Below are 18,547 nucleotides of genomic sequence, written 5' to 3' on the forward strand. Positions count from 1 at the left end.
CTGAGAAACCTGGTTGCTTAATTCGCTCATTATGACTCTGATCAAATTATTGTCTGCTCTTACAAGCTTTAAATGACTAGAAGTGTTTAAGATCTACTGTAGCAGCGTTACAGAGCCCAACATTACCACAACACAGTGTTGACTTTGTGATTAGCCACATAATTAGGAAGGTGTAGGGTAAAATAGTACGAGAGATTAGGAATATCTTCACATATAGTGAGAAAGTGACAACTGATCACTGTGTTTATACTTACTGGTTGAAAGGCTGACTTGTGAATGACTAAATTTTTTTTATATGCTAGAAATTACAAATTCAAAACATTGTTAGAATGGATTTTTTTTCATACTGTTGGCCTAGAAGTAGAAAACGGTGGAAGTTCAAAAGCTTGAAGAAATGCTTTAGAATCTGGGTGCTTAACTTTTTGAAAAAAAAATGGAAGAAATCTCAAGAAGAAAAAAAGAGTTAAAATTTACATATTTTTGAGTTTTCAGGTTTCACTCCTCAATCTTTTAAAATTTTTTCTTAGAAAATATTTATGAAAATGTTTCACTCATCTCTGTTCAAGAGTCATGGAGCGTTTAGCTATTTTCCACTCAGTATGGACTAACAGCTTCCAGGTATCTTCTCTTCTCTCCCTTCTTATATCCAATAGAAACGGAGAAAAAAAATGACAGTTAAATTCCCTGTTTCCCTGAACAAACCTCAAATTGAAAACACTGAGAATTCCTCTACAAACACACCAAATTCTAGGCCCTTAACTTGTGCAAATTGACTTTGTCTCGTTGATTTGCTCTGTCTTCCAATTTAGTTGAAACTCTTATTTTTGATGTTGGAGAGTGGCAGCTTTTGCTGTTAGTGAGAACTGCAGTGTTTTCAGCACGGACATTAAACTACTTTAATAAATGTATTCATTTAATTTTAAGATCATCCATATGCTTTCTTATGGAAAATTTAATTTTGAGACAAAGTGATAGCACCAGGAGAAATAACAGTCTGGCAAATAGGACAGGTAGGACTCATTCAAGCATACTAAATGAAAGTTAGTTTCCTCTCCTTCTAATAATTGTAATATAAAATAAATATTACCTAATATTGTCAAAAAATGCTCCAAGTCTGTCAGTGATGTATACCTGAAAGGTTTGTCTAGTGAGTTATTTTTATTATCTATAAATTTTGCCTCTATTAAAATGGAGAAGTTTCTTTTTCTAACAAGTGCTGAAAAAATGTGGTTTTAATTTTTCATTCATTTTCCTCTGTTTCAGAACTTTGGGTACATCACTAATTGTGGGGATTACAACTTGATCTTTTACTAAAATCATAGCAAAGTACTGTTTTGCTACAGCTAGCTGATGGTGTAAATTTACAGCATGAACTTCTCTGCTTGGTACAGTCATTGCTAGATGCTTGGGAACTGACAGCAGTGTGGTTGCTGCCATAGCATAGATCCTCGGCTGACTGATTTTATTCAGCTGAGTCGTTTGTGTTTCAGAATATCTCTACTTATTCATCTTGGATATCTCTATGATACTGAATTAAACAGTGCAGACATTGGGTCTGTAAATAAATGATCTGCAAAAGCCTTCACATGAAATCATAGTTAAGTGGCCAAAATCAAAATATCAGATAGGAACTTCATATTACTGGATATTTGTTTTACTTGAGAATTTGTTTCCAGTTCTTTGTGGAAGTAACTACAAGTCTCTCAGAAATACAGAACGAAAGAAGCTTGTGCCAATTAATGGCTGTTAAATGGTAAATAATAGTTTTGTAAGGAAGAAAAAAGAAAAGATGCATAGTTTTACACTGGAATACTACTTAAAAATACTAAAGTTAGCAGGAGTAAACTTGACATTTATCAATAATGTTAGTTTACAAATAAATAGACCATCTCCTTTCTGTAATCTTCAGGATGTCAGCAGTAAATTATCCATCTGCAAACTCTTGTTTCTTTACTGAATAGATGTCTGAGGTTCATTGTGTTTGCCAGGCTGATTCATGTTCTGTATGTAAATGGCTGAATGGCTGGATGTTGTTTCTATCTTGGTAATGAGCTACAACAGCAGTGTGGAGATCTTAGACGTTGTCTGTCCAGGAGAAAAGGCAGATTTTTCACCTTGGAAAGAAAAGGTTGGGAAAATGTATTTCCTGTTTGATATTTCATTTGGAAGAGCCGATTAGAGAGACATGTGACTTAAATTGCTTTATATCCATTCTATCTTCCTTTACTTATCACAGTTTTCTTCTTTGAGGTATGTCTTCTTTGCAGCAGAAATGAAACAAATATTAACAACTGTCTTGATCCTGATTTGGAAATAAATTGCTGTAGCATATTATTTCTTAAGGGTGTTTGCTCTGTATATGTTTCAATCATCTTAGGAATGTACGCTGTTGAAAAAATAGGGGTTATTGCCCTACTTCCTCCTTGTCTCACTTTGAATTAAATCTGATTTCTGTTACCATAGCATTGCCTGTCCATGTACCACTCAGTCCAGTGCTGGTCATTTGTGAATATTTTCCATGTGACTGTACTGCTGTAGCTCCTTTTTCCAAACTAACAGCCTCTGTCCAATATTTTTGTCTGTGTGGCGGGTGGTCAAGCAGCTGTTTTTTCACAACTGATGCAATTGCTAATACGTTTCCTATGCATGAAGGCAGACTTCTATTCAGTCCCCCTGGGGACGGTAAACATCATTTTTATCACGTTGGAACTACAGGCTCTGTCAGCCCAGTGAAGTTGTTCTCAATTAGTATGAGGCAGTCTGGTTCAGGAGGGAATAGCTGCTCCTGTTCAAACCCATTTTTCTTTGAGCACTGCCTACACTGATTTCCAGCTGTTACTGTGAAGCATTGGGGAGCTAATGGGGTTCATTGGGTGCATCTATCTCAAAAGCAAATGTCTGAGTCAGTATCTAGTTGAATGACTGGAAATTCTCATGCAAAACAAAAACAAACAAACAAACAAACAACCCTTCCACCCCCCACACAAAACAGTTAATACCCACTTAGCTAATTATCTTTCAATGTACGTGATCATCTTTTACAGTCCAGTAATTAAAGAAAATTAAGTGGAACCTCTCTAATTTGCATTAATGTTGAGAACAGTCTACTGCCAATTACTGAATATCATTAATTAGTGCAAACGAAACAAGCACTCTTTGCAAACTATAGGTAGAGTAACATATGCTGAGCCTGATACAATCATGCCACATTATTCTTTCACTACCAGTAACATCCCTGCACATGGAGGGGAAGTTAGTATGTTGTAAACTGACAGCAGAATCTTTCTCATGCTGATATTTACTCTTGGTTTACTGTGTTGAGATGACCATCCTATAGTGAATATTTTTTCTACTGAGGTTTAAAGTCACATAATGCTTCTCGAGTACCATCACCTTATTTTCTAGTAGAGAAAAATGAAAAAAAAAAAAAAAAAAAAAAAATCCCAACCCTTTTGAAAATCCACTGCAACTGAATGATCTGCCCCTGCTTGCTAACTGCTATATTTTCAGAGCTATTACTTTTTCTTCCATGAAAGCACATGGTTTTGCTTACAATCCCCCGTGGGGATGCATTACTAGCCCAGCTCTGACTTTCCTTTCAGAAGGCTCCTCCCTCCAGTTGCATTTATAGCACCAGAACTAACACCACGTTTCCCAGACTTCAGTTAGTGTTCTGCCTCTATTAGCATTGAGTGTAGCCCCTAGAAAGAAGGCTGTCTTGCCTGTATTCTTTTTATCCTCTATCCATTGCTCTAAGCACAATCACTGTCCAGATCTAAGCACAATACTAAAGCACAAGCTAAATAATTCGTGACACCAGAATTTTGTTAGAGATTACTTGCAAACCTAATCATTAAGAATCAAAAGGCTATTTTGATGTGTTGGAGATTTCTGCGTCTTTTCTCTCTCACTCATCTGAACATCAAATTATGGCAATCTTTTAATGCTCAGCTGAGTCTAGGTGAGAAATGATTCAAACCTTTTTGACTTGAATTAGTTAAATTTGTCTCCAAAGGCACAATTCTTTGGCTATTTAGCTTCAGAGTGATCCTCTTTCATAGCTGGGCATCTTTTCAAGGCCTACCTCCAGCCATTGTGAGGTGGTAGCTGAATTTTCTTTACTGGTATCAGTCACAGTAACAAAAACTGATGAAAGCCTGGATGCCTGGAACATTCCAGAACACAGCTTACAGTTAGGAAGGTGGAATGCTTTTTGCAGAGCTGCCAAATATGTGGTCTGTGACCTAACAGCAAGACTAATAATCTATGAAGATAACCTACTTTTCACTTTCGGCTACCTTTTACTTTTTTGTTCTGACACTGAAAAGTTTGTTGGAAACTGCTTGCAAGTTGCAGGATCCAAATGCTTTAACTTATTCATTGTATTTAATGTAAAAAAGGGAAAGTAGGAAACTAACAAAAATTGAATTTCTTTGCTTGTATTCTGCCAAATGTCATTTTTGCTGGAGGAAGATCTACTGAAATAAAAATGATGTTTGGTAAGCTTAAACTTGTGAGGAATGAAACATAAGTTCAGGTTTTCTTTTATCCTTACTCCTTTATATTCTGAATTCAAAGAGTTAGTTCCCCCAGGTGCCTAGACCCCATTTATTTTCATTACAAGTAGGACACCTAAATATTTAAATCAATCCTAGGGACTCAAATGATTAAGTCACTTCGTAAGACTTAGTCTTCTAAGACACATAATAACTTTTTGAACAGCATATTCAGCCCAGCCCTAAGGTTGCCAGTCAAAACTCAAAAAATTCAGACCAGTTCCAGTAAGAACTCTGTTTTAATGATCTCATTCCATAGTTTTTGTACTTCTGAATTTTTGGCTTCTGAATTTGGTTAATTTGAACTAAAAACCAGTACTAATATAACTGCTACATAAATTGCTAGTTCTCCTCTGTTCCCCCCCACTCCCCCGGAATCAGGTATTATGCTTGGGGAAGGTGAAGTCTTTGAATGAATACCCCCCTAATAACTTCTGTTCTCTGCTATCCTCCAACCATCTCTCTATAGAATAAAAAGAAGCTATACCAAATTCATGTATATATTTATATCTTATAGAATCAGAGAATGGCTTGAGTTCAAAGAGACCTTAAAGCGCACCCAATTCCAATTCCCTGCTGTGGGCAGGGCTGCCCCCCACCAGCTCAGGCTGCTGCCCAGGGCCCCATCTAACCCGACCTTGAGCACCTCCAGGGGTGGAACAACCACAGCTTCCCTGGGCAGCTGTGCCAGGGCCTGACCGCCCTCTGAATAAAGAATTTCCTTCTAACACTTAATTTAAATCTCCTGTTTTAGTTTAAAGCACTTCCCCCTTATATTATGGTAGAGAAGTTCTTCTGAACTGTGGAATTCTATGAATTATGACTTTACGGAATTCTATTGAATGTGGCCTTTTCCCTCTGATTTGACAAAAGCGAAGCCCATATGTCACTTCAGGATAATCAAGGTTGTTAATAAACATTGGTTATTTAGCAATAAAAATTTGCTTTGACTCAACATCTAGATCAAATATATTAAATTTGATCACACTTCTGAACTATTATAGAAGATTAAAATAATGTATGAAAAGTTCTGTGGTGGATCTTGTGATAGGACTAGTATGTTTTCTCTGTATGCAAATATTCCAGCTGCACAGCTTCAGGTAAAAGTTCAGTTGTAGCCCTACTGCACAGAGTACTCTACTCTGAGCTTGCCAATATGAATCGGATTGTATAACCCACAGTATGCTGATATGCTGTATGGAGTACTTCTTGTTACAACAGTAGCCTAAAATAAGAGCTTAATTATTTTAATGTGACATTATATGTGATTTTCCATTATATGTGATTTTCCTTTGTGCATTTTATAATACCATAGCTAACACAGAACGCCTTGGTTTGTGCAGAAGTAGTATTGTTGCATAAAGCAATTTCAAAAACTTCCCTGCAAAAATTGAGCTCATTGCTGAGTACTGCAGTATAGCTGGACTACTTCTTAGGGAATATTCTGCGGTAGGCCAGTGCTGTGGGCTGACTCTGGTAGGCAACTAATCATAGGATCATAGAATCATAGAATCACTCAGGTTGGAGAAGACCTTAAAGACAATCGAGTCCAACCATGACCTAACGATACTAAATCATGTCCCTGAGCGGCACACAGATACTCACATTAGTCCCCCTCATTTCCTGTGGGATGTAGGAAGAGAAAAGGACAAGAAAACTCATTGCTGAGATTCAAAGATAGCTTAATGACCAAATAAGAAATGGAAGAAGGGAAGAAAACAAACAAGTGACACAAATGCAGTCACTCACCACCTCCCTTGGATGGATGATACTCAGCCAGCTCCTGAGCAAAAGATATCTAACCTACCTAAACACTCCTGCTGTCTATTTCTGAGCGTGATGTCTTATGGCATGGAATATCTCTTTGGTTCATTTGTATCATCTGTCTGGCTGTGTCCCCTCCCAACCTATTGAGTGTCCTGCAGTCTGTTCACTGAGGGGAGCAGGATGAGAACAGCGAAGGCCTTGCTGCCCTGCAATGTTGTTCAACCATAGCTAAAACAAGCATTGTTTGGGCTGAAAGTCTAAAACCTAGCACTGTGTGAGCTGCTATGAGGAACTGTGACTCCACCCTAGCCAGACCCCATACAGCCACAATGATGATAAGAGTTGGGGAACTTCCTGTCTAAAGAGAGATCGAAAGGACTTGGTTTTCCCAGCTTAGAGAAGAGAATGCTAAGGGGAAGCTGAATCACAGCAATCCCATAACTAAAAATTTAACTACAGAGAAAAGGGGAGGTTGCATGGTGATAGAGCCTGCTTCTTCCTACTCAGTAATCTGGGGAACTTCTTGTGTTAATTCTCTGACCTATAAAATGAGGGAAGATGTCTTATTTTTAACACCCTAGAAGAATAATATCCAATCAGCACTTTCTTGGCTGGATAGTGCTTTTTGGGATACTGTTTAGTTGCTTCTAGCAGAGCATTTCTTGTGCTTAGTGGATATTCCTAAGGGACAGTTCAATTTCAATTTGAAACATATTTTTGTTTAAATAGCATAAACATTGTATTTTCTTTCTTTCTATCTTATAAAACAGTCTAAGCTAAAATAGGATACAAATTCTCCAAGGACTTACATTGCAGGTGTATATTTTTTCTGTTACCATTTATGTAAATTTCTTGGAGTTGTTTATTTTTAGTTTGAAGGAACATTGCTCAACTTATGCTTTACAAAGATTTATTTTTGAATTTTTTTAAAGAGATCGTTGTAATTGGGCAGTAACCTTATAATCCAAGTTTTGTATTGTGTTTCCTGGTAGCACTGTTCAAGGTGCACAAATGGTGAGTGCATCAAACCCATCAGGAGTGTGAGAAGGTGGCTCGCTGGAGTTCACTGAGAGTGTCATGTAAAAAAATTCTCCCTTGTTGATCTGCTCTTTCTAAATATGATAAGCATTTGTTGTAATAGAGTGGCTTTTTGTGGGTTAAAATGAGAAACTAAAAGCAGAAATTGTGGCAAAATGATTAGAGTACAATCACATGTGAACAAATAATACGTGCCATAAACATTTGTCATTTTTAAAATATATTTCAGTTTATATTTTAAAATATAAACTGAATCAGGCAATATATCAGAATCTGTCCTTCATTAAAAGAAGAATAGATTAAAGTGTCTGAATTATGTGGATGCAGCACAGTGACCCTCAGACTGTAAGGCTTACAGATACAGAGTTTTAAAAAGGAGAAAAAGGGAAAAAAACGAAAGTTCAGACTGTAGCAACTATTTATTTATTTATTTATTTATAGTCTGATTTTAGTCATAACAGAGAAAGTGAAGAACAAGAAAGAGGGTTAACTGCTGCCCTCTTCCCTCCTGGGAAATATATGAACCCATATGCTTGAAAATAAGAAAACTTTTGATTCTGTGGCAGCTGATGTTAGAAAACTCCTAAGCTAGTGCAGTACTGACCTCCTGTGTTTCAGTATATAACAAAGTAAATGTGTGCAAAAATGTCTTACAGTTATGAAAATGACACATTGATGCTTTTTCCTTAAGAGTAGGAAGAAGGGTGAAACCAGTGATGCTGTCATCCAGTAGATCATTATAAACACACTCGTCTGACTTCAGTTTTATTCTGTTGCTACCAAGCTATATATGGATAGTAGTTTTTGCCGGAAAACTACATATTAGCACTTTCATTTTCATAGGAATAGGAGAATCCACAGTTTTTGGATCTTACTTTCTTCCTTAAAACGCTGTGTTAATAGCACTCTTAATATTATCTCGTTTTCTCTGTCCTGCAATCTGTGGGGAAAAAAGTCAATTCACTGAATGGAAGCCTGAAATGTGAATTAGACAAGGAAGTAGGTATTCATAAATGGGGCTGATATTCCTGAAGATCCTGAATATAGTCCATCTGTTATTTATTTCCTATTAATTTTTTTTTTGTCTTGCCATTCTGTTCATTTTTTTTTCAGTTAGTTTCCTTTTGTTCCTATAGTCCTCTATTAATAATCTGTACCATTTTTCATATTTTCCCCCTTATCGTGCTTTTCTGTCTCTGATCTCTTCTACAAAGAATTGTGTGCACTCATATGGTACATTCAGTAAGCAGTCAAAATTGTAGTTATTCCTTCCCTAAAATTTTGTTCAAAAATTTGTTTGCTTTATTTTTTTTTTCTTTCTTCTTGTAACATGAATAAGGAGAGCCTTATGCTGGACCCTTTTTTTTTCCTGGAAACTCTTGTTTGTGGGAAGTAATTGATTGTTGTGTCAGGATGCAGTGGAATCCAGCTCAGGAAGGGTTGATTATGAGCGTAAAGAAAAGGGCTCCATCTCCACTGAGGGCTATGTGGGGGCAGGGAGATGAAAAAGAGAAGAGAAAGCAAAGGAGAGCCAGAGAAAGAAGAGGTTAAGAAGAAAGAGGTTTAAGCATTTAACCACCCCAAAAAAGGTGCTTTGAAGGATTATGGCTAGCAGACCTTTTTAGAACATGTTTGATTCCCGTTCTAATTATTCTGTAACACTTGCATGCTAATGTGATAGGAACTGTAAAAGTAGCTGAAATGGGAGTAAATCCACCTTGCATTTTCCACTAATTTCCTCAGGCTTCTACAGTCTAATTTATGTTAAATACGGCTAATAGAGTTTCTGGCTTTTTATGCAGTGATACAACATTGGTTTTTAGGTGGTAAATATCTTCTGTAGTCATAATTAATGCTATAATCAGTGCTCTCTGCAGTGTGAGCATTACATGTGCATTTCTAACCTGTACATTTAGGATTTATGAATGTGCAAATTAATCACAAGTAATTGTATGATTCTTAAGTGTGGGCTTTACGGTGTGTCTGTATTATTTTCAGTGAAGAATGAATTAATAGATGATATTTCAGAATGTGTTGCAAAAAGGTATTCCTGAACAAAGCTTGCTCTTGCGTTCTGCTCTCACCATGATGAGGGTCAGCTGACCACGTGAGTGATGGCTCAGCAGGGGCTCAGAAGCCTTCCTCAGCCTCATCTACAGACCCCTTGCATCCCAGGATGAATGGAGATAGCACAGCTGGCAGCACTGGCCTGGAAGCAGGAGGTGTGATATTGGGACTGTGGCACCATCAGTGCTGCACTGACTGGCAGAGCAACACATGCATGTGAGAAGCATACACTGCATCCATTCAAAATGCGGTCGAGCATCTGTAGTTATGTACACTGCCCTGAAAATTCCTGGCAGAAATTCTAGCTGAATCAGATAGATTTGCACCTGGCGTTTCCTTTGTGCTATGGTAAAAGGAATGGGCTGACCTAAACTCCAGATTTACGTGGATTTAGTTATGGAATTCTCAATGAAATCAATGCTAACTTTAAGGACTCTATATCCCTTTGGTGTAGTTAATGTATACCACGCTTGGTAGTTGCATTTTTGTTGAGGAGAAGCAGTCATGTCCTGTTTTGCTTACTGAATCTTTCTTGGCTGTGAGTTATGTAATTACTGGAATCACAGAATTATAGTGTAAGCTGAGGAAATCATGAAAAGGTTCATGGGAAAGAAGGTGTTTCTCTTGTTTCTGCTGAAACTTTTTTGATATTTGAAGAAGCTAGATATGGTATGAAGTGTGCAGGAGATTTCAGGCTGTAGTTAAAAGTAAGTTGGAATTTGTTTGACCCTTTTTTCCAAACATTCTTTCCGAAGCAGTAGGTGGCTGAGGTCAAACTGAAATGTGTCACTGGTCAGTGTCTGAATTTAATTAGTAGAGGAGGACGTGCAGAACTCTGAAGTACAAGATACTTAATCATTACCTACTCATTTAAAATAAAAACAGAACATTATCGGTTTGAGTTTTCCTTCCACCAGCTGGGACAGTTTTCTTGAATTTGTCTGTTTCTAAATTCAAGGCTTAAATGTGGGAAATGTTGCACAAAAGTGTTATGTTACCAGGCTGGTTACTCAGTCTAGTTCATGACATCTACAATGGTTTATGTGGACATTCACTGCTATGTATCACATTTAATAACAAAAATTAGAAAAAGCTACTGTATTTCCTGCACTGATTTCCTTACTTCCCAGTCAAAACTACAAGCTTTGTGTTGATTTATAGATCAATATAGGAAAAATTGAACTTAGACGTTTTACTCTTAAAGAGACAGAGAATATTGTGGATGGTTATGATGAACTGTGATATAAGTACTCACTGAAACTCAAAAAAGCAACAATTTCAGATGGTTCAGTACAGATTTCCCAAGCCAAAATACAGTATCAACACTCAGCATCTTGATAACAAATAGGCTTGCAATAACCCCAGTATTTCTTCATATACTACTCTTACCATTTAAAATAATCGTAGACTTGAGTAGTTTCTAGAGAAAGACTTGCCCCCAGTCTGAAAATATTGAAGTCTTGAATTTCATACACAGTCTTAACAGTTTTCACATCAAAGAGAGCTTAAGCAAGAAGTTCTAGGAGATTGAGTGTGCATGATAGGGAGTTTTAGCAAACAATCTGCCTTTGGTGTGTATTGATTACTTCCGTTTTACTCAGGTGACTTTTTATCCTTGCCAAAATACAATTTAGATATGGCCTTTTAATTCTAAGTTGTCAAGTATTTGCCAACAGTCACCACAGGTATGTGCCTATTTTTCTTCTTTTGTGTAACTGGATTTTTTTTTGTATTGACTGTTAGAGTAAAAGATACGGAAATGAAGTTTAATCTATTAGAGTCTACACAAAGAATGTTTTCTTATGTCATTCTCAACTCTCTCTGAAGAGCTCTCTACCTCATTGCTTAATCATGTATTTTCTATGCTTTAAATTTTAAATTATTGACTCAGGAGAGCGATAAGGGCCTGAAACAAGGATCATTGATCTCCTGTTAGCTAGCGATACCCCGGCTTGTTACTATTTTTTCCACGGTATCAGAGAAAAAGTCAGGTAGTGTCTTCCAACAAGCACTGCATTGTGCATTTAGTAAAATATGCCAATGCAGAGCCCTCAATGCCAGGCTTGAACTGACTACTCCTCAAGTGCCATGGGGACATGCCCTGTGGCAGCACTGCTGTATTTTGGGGGGTTCCTAATGTTTCTTAGGAGTGCTCTCTCCATACTTAGTGTGTGTGTGTTTGGTGCTTTCTGTCTCTGTTCAGCGGGATTCCCCTTGTTAACTAATAGCAGTCTTAGTTGGCACCTATCAGTAATTAGTAATTTCAGAGAATACAGAAACTTAGCAGGCAGATGGAAAGAAGCAGAGTTCCCCAGACACAGTGCTGGTGAAAAGAAGTTAATCAAAAGAAAAAAAAGTCTGTTACTGGTCAAGAATTATCTCACAACAGAGCTGTGTTTAATCTCCTTAGCACACAATATGATTGTGATGACAAGTTTCAGTACATATAAAATGATAAATGGGTGCTATTCTTTTATGGCAATGATTACTTTATACATGTTGGCATTTATGGAACGTAGTTGTATTTTGGTAGAATATTCAGTCTTTTCACCATATTTTCATCTATTGTTTTTTCTGACAGCTGGAATAGGACCATGAAATCAAGTGGCAGAGGCCATAAGGGTCCCTGGCTGCCGAACAGCTTCTCTGCCTCAATTTTCAAGTCAGATTTGCTTTCTAGAGTTGTTATTTTTCTGTTTCTTCTTGGTGGTTAATTTCATTTCTAAAGTAAAAATCAACACTTTGAGACAAGGTCTTTAAACTCTGCCTGTAAAATTGTAATTAGATCTGTTGTGGGTGTAGATTAGCAATGTGCAAAAGCAGTGTGTCACATAATTGCCTACTGCATATGTGCAAACAAGAGTTTTTCATGCAGATGAATAAAGCTACAGATTCTTTCCTCTCTCCAGTCTGAAAAATTAGCCTTGCATGGGTTTCCGATTTTAAAGTAATGACTGATTTTAGGTTGGGTCTATAAAAACCATCTTGAAACAATGAGACTTCAGAGGGCACTTAAGTAGTTCGTGCAGTTATGACTATCTTTGACAAAAAATTCCATGTGAAATACAAATATGGTTTCTTTTTAATTTAATTTTAGATGTCAGATCAATAAATGACGGTCTTTGGTTTTGTCCTTTGTAGTCACCTACAGCTCTGGTCCTGCTGCTGTCTCCCCCATTCCTCTAGTCTTTCTCTTCTGGCTTAAATTACCTTGTTTGTCTTGAACATTTTTGGCTGTTTCTGCAGTTCTGTTACTGTACAGTGTGTGTCTGTGTGTAAGTGGTTTGTCCAGGAGCTGGAGGAGAGGACAATGATAAATCATTAGCAAAAATATCATAATTAATGTGCAATATTACAATCATTAAGTTAACTTGTTATATAGTTATATTTCAGGATGGCCGTGCTATAAAAAAGCAATGCTGTTTTATAAGTTGTTGTGCATTTATTATTACAGTGCATTTGCTGGATTCCCTTTGCTTTATGGTAGCTTTTATTTGTCTACTTGTGTATATTTTAATAGTTAACATTTCCTATTTCTGTCTCATTTGATGCTGGTGCTATTAACAAAGAGAAAACTGAGACCAGATGGTTGCCAAACAGTGAAGCCACCTGGTATTTTAGCAATGCCAAATATATTTCCCCCTCCATTTTTCTTGAGAAAATTACTGAGACTAGCCCGGGATCTGTAGAGGACCCTATCCTGAATCCTCTAAGCCTCTTCTTTTCTGTTCTTCCTGCTCTCCTTCTTATGTCATTCCATCTCTGGGGCCTGGCCTCGACCCACTGCTGCCGTTGCTGCCCTCTGAATCCTGCTGCCCTGCAGGAGTGGGATGAGGAGGGTCCCTTCCCAGCAGAATCACCAGGGCCAACCTGCCTCAATCCTGTAAAGAGCTATGTGTATCTCTGGGGCTATTTGTGCTATGCAGCAAACAAGCACAAAGCAAAGCACCTTGAAGAATAGTGCATTTTGGAGGCAGCAATCTACAAGTCTCCACCTGATGCCTTGTTGATTTGAGGGCCAAATCAGAACTGAAACTGTTGTCAGGGGTATGACAGTGTGAGCTTGAACTGACATAATCACAGGCGTGATGGTACAACAGGGCACACACAGCAAACGCTTTGCTCTGAGCAGCAAGAGTTAGACTAAGCTAACCAAAAATATTTTTTTGCCAGTACAAACTGAGTATCTGCTCCTATCTCCATGCCAGTGCCGTATGCTGATCTGAGCTGCACCATGTGTATAGTGACAGACGAGCTGTTCAGATGTGTAGTTCTCACACATTTCCAAAGTCTGGTATAAGCAGTGCCTGTGTCAGTATTGATACATCTGAGACAAGCAACACTCACGCACCATATTGACACAGGGTCAGGGCCAGTGAGGGGATCAACTCCTCACCTCCTTCCTTCCTCTGCCTTTCTAGCCCATTTCCTGGACCCTGCTGATCTGTGGACCCCAAGTACTTTGTGTCACACTTTGTGAACACTGAATGGCTGTGGGTCTGGGAGCACAGGTTTTAGTCTTAACACCCTGATTGAGTTCCAGCAGAGAGAACAACTGCAAATTTGTCAGCTCTCAGCAGTACTGAGGTTACTCCAGTACCACTGGCTCTTGTCCTGGCTGATGCTCTGCTAGGAGCTGTGTGAATTCAGACCAAAAAACAGGATGTGCCTGAAAAGAGCTTATAGTCTATCTGCAGGAGACAGGAAAATAGTGTAAGAGATGAGGAAATAAATGTGTTATAAACGTGATGCTGGTTAGTGTAATAGCTGTCTCTGATGCCGTGGATATGATTCATCTGTATCTGTTCATTTCATAGAATCATTCAGATGGGAAAAGACCTTAAGATCATGAAGTCCAACCACACCCTGCGAGAACGTGCATACTTAGGTCACAGTTTTCCACAGGACTATTAGGACTTTAGTGCGCCAGATGTTGTAGAAGGAAGACAGATAAACCCCCATACTATATCCTAGCAAAATCGTGCTACCAACACCTCCTAGCACCGTGAACTGAGCTCAGAGATGAACATTTCCTTATGTCTTATCACTTGTCACCTAAGAGAAGAGGCCAACACCCTTCTCTCTGCTACTTCCTTCCAGGGAGCTCTAGAGGGTGATGAAGTCTCCCTTCAGCCTCCTCTTTGCCAGACTAAACAATCCCAGCCTCTCAGCATAAGTCTTGTTTTGTAGTGCTTTTATGAGCCTTATTGCTCTTCTCTGACTGTAATTTTGTACAATTCTTTCTTGTTCTATGGTCTGACAGTGCTTACAGCAGTACTGTACTTTCTTCTCAGAGCCTTCTGCCTTGTGTTAGACATATGGCACCTTTATTTCTTTGCTTGCCATCATGTAAGGTATTTCATGATGTTCCTGTTTCCAGAATGTTCTGCAAGCGTTAGAAGAGGCAGTCATCCTCATTTGGCAAGTTTTGCGCTTCACTATTGCTCTCTTTGAGTGATTGCCTTGCTGTTGATGAGATCTTCCTAGGTAACTGCAAGCCATTGTGCGGAATGGTCCCCTTCAAACACGAACTACATCTGCAGCTGGGTTTCTTGAGGTCCATGTTCCTGCTGGTTGCAGTAAATTGAGAGCAGGCCCATTGCAGTGCCCGCAGACTGCTTCAGCAGCTGGGGAGCTTTCAGAGAAAAGGCATCAGTGTGGCATCCCTTCAAACTTCCCATCACTTTGGGTAACATTCTTGAAATACTCCTTATTTTTCCAACAGGTGGAACTTAAAATGTGCATTTAAGCTTGGCAATCATTAAATAATCTAAAAAACAATGTATCAGTGTAAATAACACCCGTAAAGAGCCTGCCTGTGTTGCTCCTATTTAGCCTGTCTAACCAACCAAAGCATGATAATTCAAATGTGTTTTACGGAGGTAGTTGTGTGGAATGATAAAGATGTTTCTTTTTGGGGCTTTTCCACTGTAAAGAGATAGCATTTCTCTTCACACTTCTTTTCTGTTGTATATTAGTACTAATTTTACAATATTTAACATTCCTCAAAATGTGCAAATATGCATTGAAGCTGGCAAGATACCAATGGATCAAACTTACTAATTTAGGTAACATGTTCTCCTACAGTAGGAAATACTAAAAAATATCAAGGAAAAGGGCAACTTTGGGAAGTTTGTATTCAATCTCTTAAAATATACTGGAAAGCACATAGTGCGGTTGCCAATAGTTGTGCCTTTTTCTATTATTCTATCAGATGAGAGTTGGTAGGCTTTGGAGGAAAATCTTTGCAAGTAATAAACATTCACTGGAGTATTACATATGAAGCACAGATTCAAGTAAAGCAACAGCAGTCAGACTATGTCTTGACTTGTGGACTTGGTGGAATTGGGACTGCAGAAGAGGTTTTGCCTCTCTCTGTTAATTGTCCATATCTTTGCTGTCCTATTAGGCAGGGGGTATGCTGTTTGGACTGTCAGACCTTATAGATGGGTCTTTTTTTCAGCCAGTTCGATTTGTACAGCTGCTTGTATTGCTCTCAGAAGCATTATTTGCCTTTTTTTGTGATATACCTCCCTGGACATGGGAATGGGACAAGAGAGACTGAAATCCCTGTTGCATCTTGCCTGTAGGATGTGATATTTCCTGAGATATTAAAAAGGGGAATAGTATGCTAGTTGAATGTGGGCTGAGCCCTCTCTCTTTCACGTAAACAAATATCTGAAAAAATATGCAAACCATTGCATATCTAAGAAAATTAGTATACTTCAGGAGTTTTTACGTCACGTGCTAGGCCTTCTATTTCCTCACTGTTAGACCATCCCTCCCTGTCATTACTGTCTCCCACCAAGAAAAAAAAAAAAAATTTAAGTTGCCTTGAAAGGGAAAGGGAGGGATAAGCTGTTGCTTATTAGAGGTGAGAAGTAAGAACAAACATTGAAAGCTCTGACAATGTTTTTTTCATCAGCGCTCTCAAGAGAAAAACTTTACATTAATGGTAAAACTCAGCTGTATAGACCTTCTCAAGAGCTAAAAGCAGTCAAAGTAGGATATATGCGGAATGTCAGTCCTCTTTTCCTAAGAGACAATGACCTGTATCCTAGTTTTCCCTGATTAGTAAAGGAGAAAAAAAAATCCAAAGAAAATGCCCCCCCTATAAAACGAAAATACCTGTGGCCTTGAGTACTTGAAACAGGATTGTTTGTAACTGTTTTCCTCTTTCTCTTCCCTTCCTCCCCTCCTGCCCATTGTTAGCCAACATCTCTGATAAGAAATGCAACATGCAGCCCTGTTTGCTCCTCTGAGATGCCTGGCCTTTCTTTTCTGAAACGGGTTTTCTTCTTTCCATGGTGGTTTTTTTTTTTTTTTTTTTTTTTTTTTAATTTATTTTAAGTTTTGATTTTATTTCTGGAATCATTTCTCTATGTCATGGAGCCTTCCTTTTCTTTCTGCTTTTTTTCTTTATGCAAGCAGGCCCTGCTGTTTCACCCCGCTTTTTGCTCTGATCCTAGCCCAGCCAACTGTCACTTTTTAGCCTGCAGGGAACCTTCTGGTACTAACATTCCTGCCTTGTTCTTATTAGAAGGGCATCTCTCACAACATATCCCTCGCTGTTTGAAGCAGAAGTCATGTGTATTCAGTAGGAATGAATAATGGATGCATTTAAAGGGTACCTTGCCCTTCTCGTTCCTTTACACATCATAAATAACCACTATTTTAGTTTGGTTTTACATATTGCTCTACAGGCACAGCTTGAAAAATCTGGTGATTCAGCTCTCAATTTAAAAAAAATACCATGCTGTTTGCAGCTGATAGTCTCTGCATCTGAAAACTGATTGCACACCATGATAAGCTGTGCATAGCAGTATCCACGTGTAGCTCTAGAATTCTGAAGCCTTAGGAAACTGCTCACATATTTACTCTGAAGCAGACCACGAAAATACAGCATGACAGGAGAGGTGCAGACAGAGCAGTGGGGCGGTACCATGGCTATGGATGGAGTTCATTTCATGTGGCCCTAGATACCTGCAGTGGAAGTACCGAAGTAGCCAGCTAGTCTTTGTAAGAGAAGGTGCTTTTAAGGTGTTTTAAATATCTTCCTGAGGATTGGCTGAGTTCTCTGAAAACGCCCGTTTCTCTCTGCTCACTGCAAAAGCAGAGTGGTGGATTAGACTGCATGGAGCTGTCGGTATCAGAAGTATCTGCTTTTTGTCCAAGGAGCCCACTGTTCCTACTAGTTATCACAATCTGAGGAGCTCGCTGGATTAGTGACAGTATTAAGGGATAAACTGAAATTACTAGGAATTTTCCTATTAACTATAACAAGCTTTAGCTGAGGTTCCTAGAGAAGATCTTAAAAGTGAACTCCTTGCATAGGGAATGATTTAATAATCTGATCTCGTTTTAAGAATGTAAAAGTGAGACTTTGAGCAGCAAATATTTTTGATGGGGGAGGGAAGAAAGGTTTAATTGTATTTTCATTGCGCGTTTTCCCTTACATAACTGACAAATGAAGTGACCTAATTTGGCTGTTACTATCAGCTCTGTTCAAACTGTCCTCAAGTTATTGCGCTCTCACTGTGCTGCTTTCCCTTGAGCATGTGGCTAAGAGTTTTTGATATGTGGGTCTTGTAGCACAGGCTTGCCAGGAAAGGGCAAATGTGCAGAGAGGAAAAAGATCCCAGTGAAGATTTAAAGGAAATTAGTTGTATCTTTATGTTCTGGGGAAACAAAAAAAAAGAGGTGATTTTTAGATTGTTTTTCAATCTTATCTCTCTGTATGTTTATTTATTTATTTATTTATTGTTAATGAATGTATTGGGATTCACTGTGAAAGACAATTTGAAGGTGCTGGAAACCTCCTGATGATTCCAGCATCAGAGCAAATGCAGAAAAGGCAATTAGAATCAGGTTGCAGGAGTGATTTTGCTTGCTGCTTTTGGCATCTTCTGATCTCAGTTCATGTGGCTGTAGCTCTGGAACTGTGTATGGGTTTTCCATGTTTCTCAGTTCTGCTCTGCTTATTGTTATCATTATATCTGAGACTCTGCTGATGAAGATATTAGATTTGCATTTATGGGAGGCTGCATCAATTCTAGAGAAAGTTAGTTCTCTTTGTATGTTATGTAGCTAATGAACCACTCTGAAGATTAATCTTTGCA

At 38.4% G+C, this 18,547-nt stretch overlaps 1 protein-coding gene across 5 annotated transcripts in view; it reads left to right on the plus strand.

Annotated features, from left to right (window-relative positions):
- Positions 1 to 18,547, plus strand: part of NEBL (nebulette) — a 247,738-nt gene that overhangs the window by 86,615 nt on the left and 142,576 nt on the right. The gene's annotated exons all lie outside the window — the stretch shown is intronic.

This window comes from Gallus gallus, chromosome 2 (genome assembly GCF_016699485.2).
Source record: "Gallus gallus isolate bGalGal1 chromosome 2, bGalGal1.mat.broiler.GRCg7b, whole genome shotgun sequence".
Classification (NCBI taxonomy): Eukaryota; Metazoa; Chordata; class Aves; order Galliformes; family Phasianidae; genus Gallus; species Gallus gallus.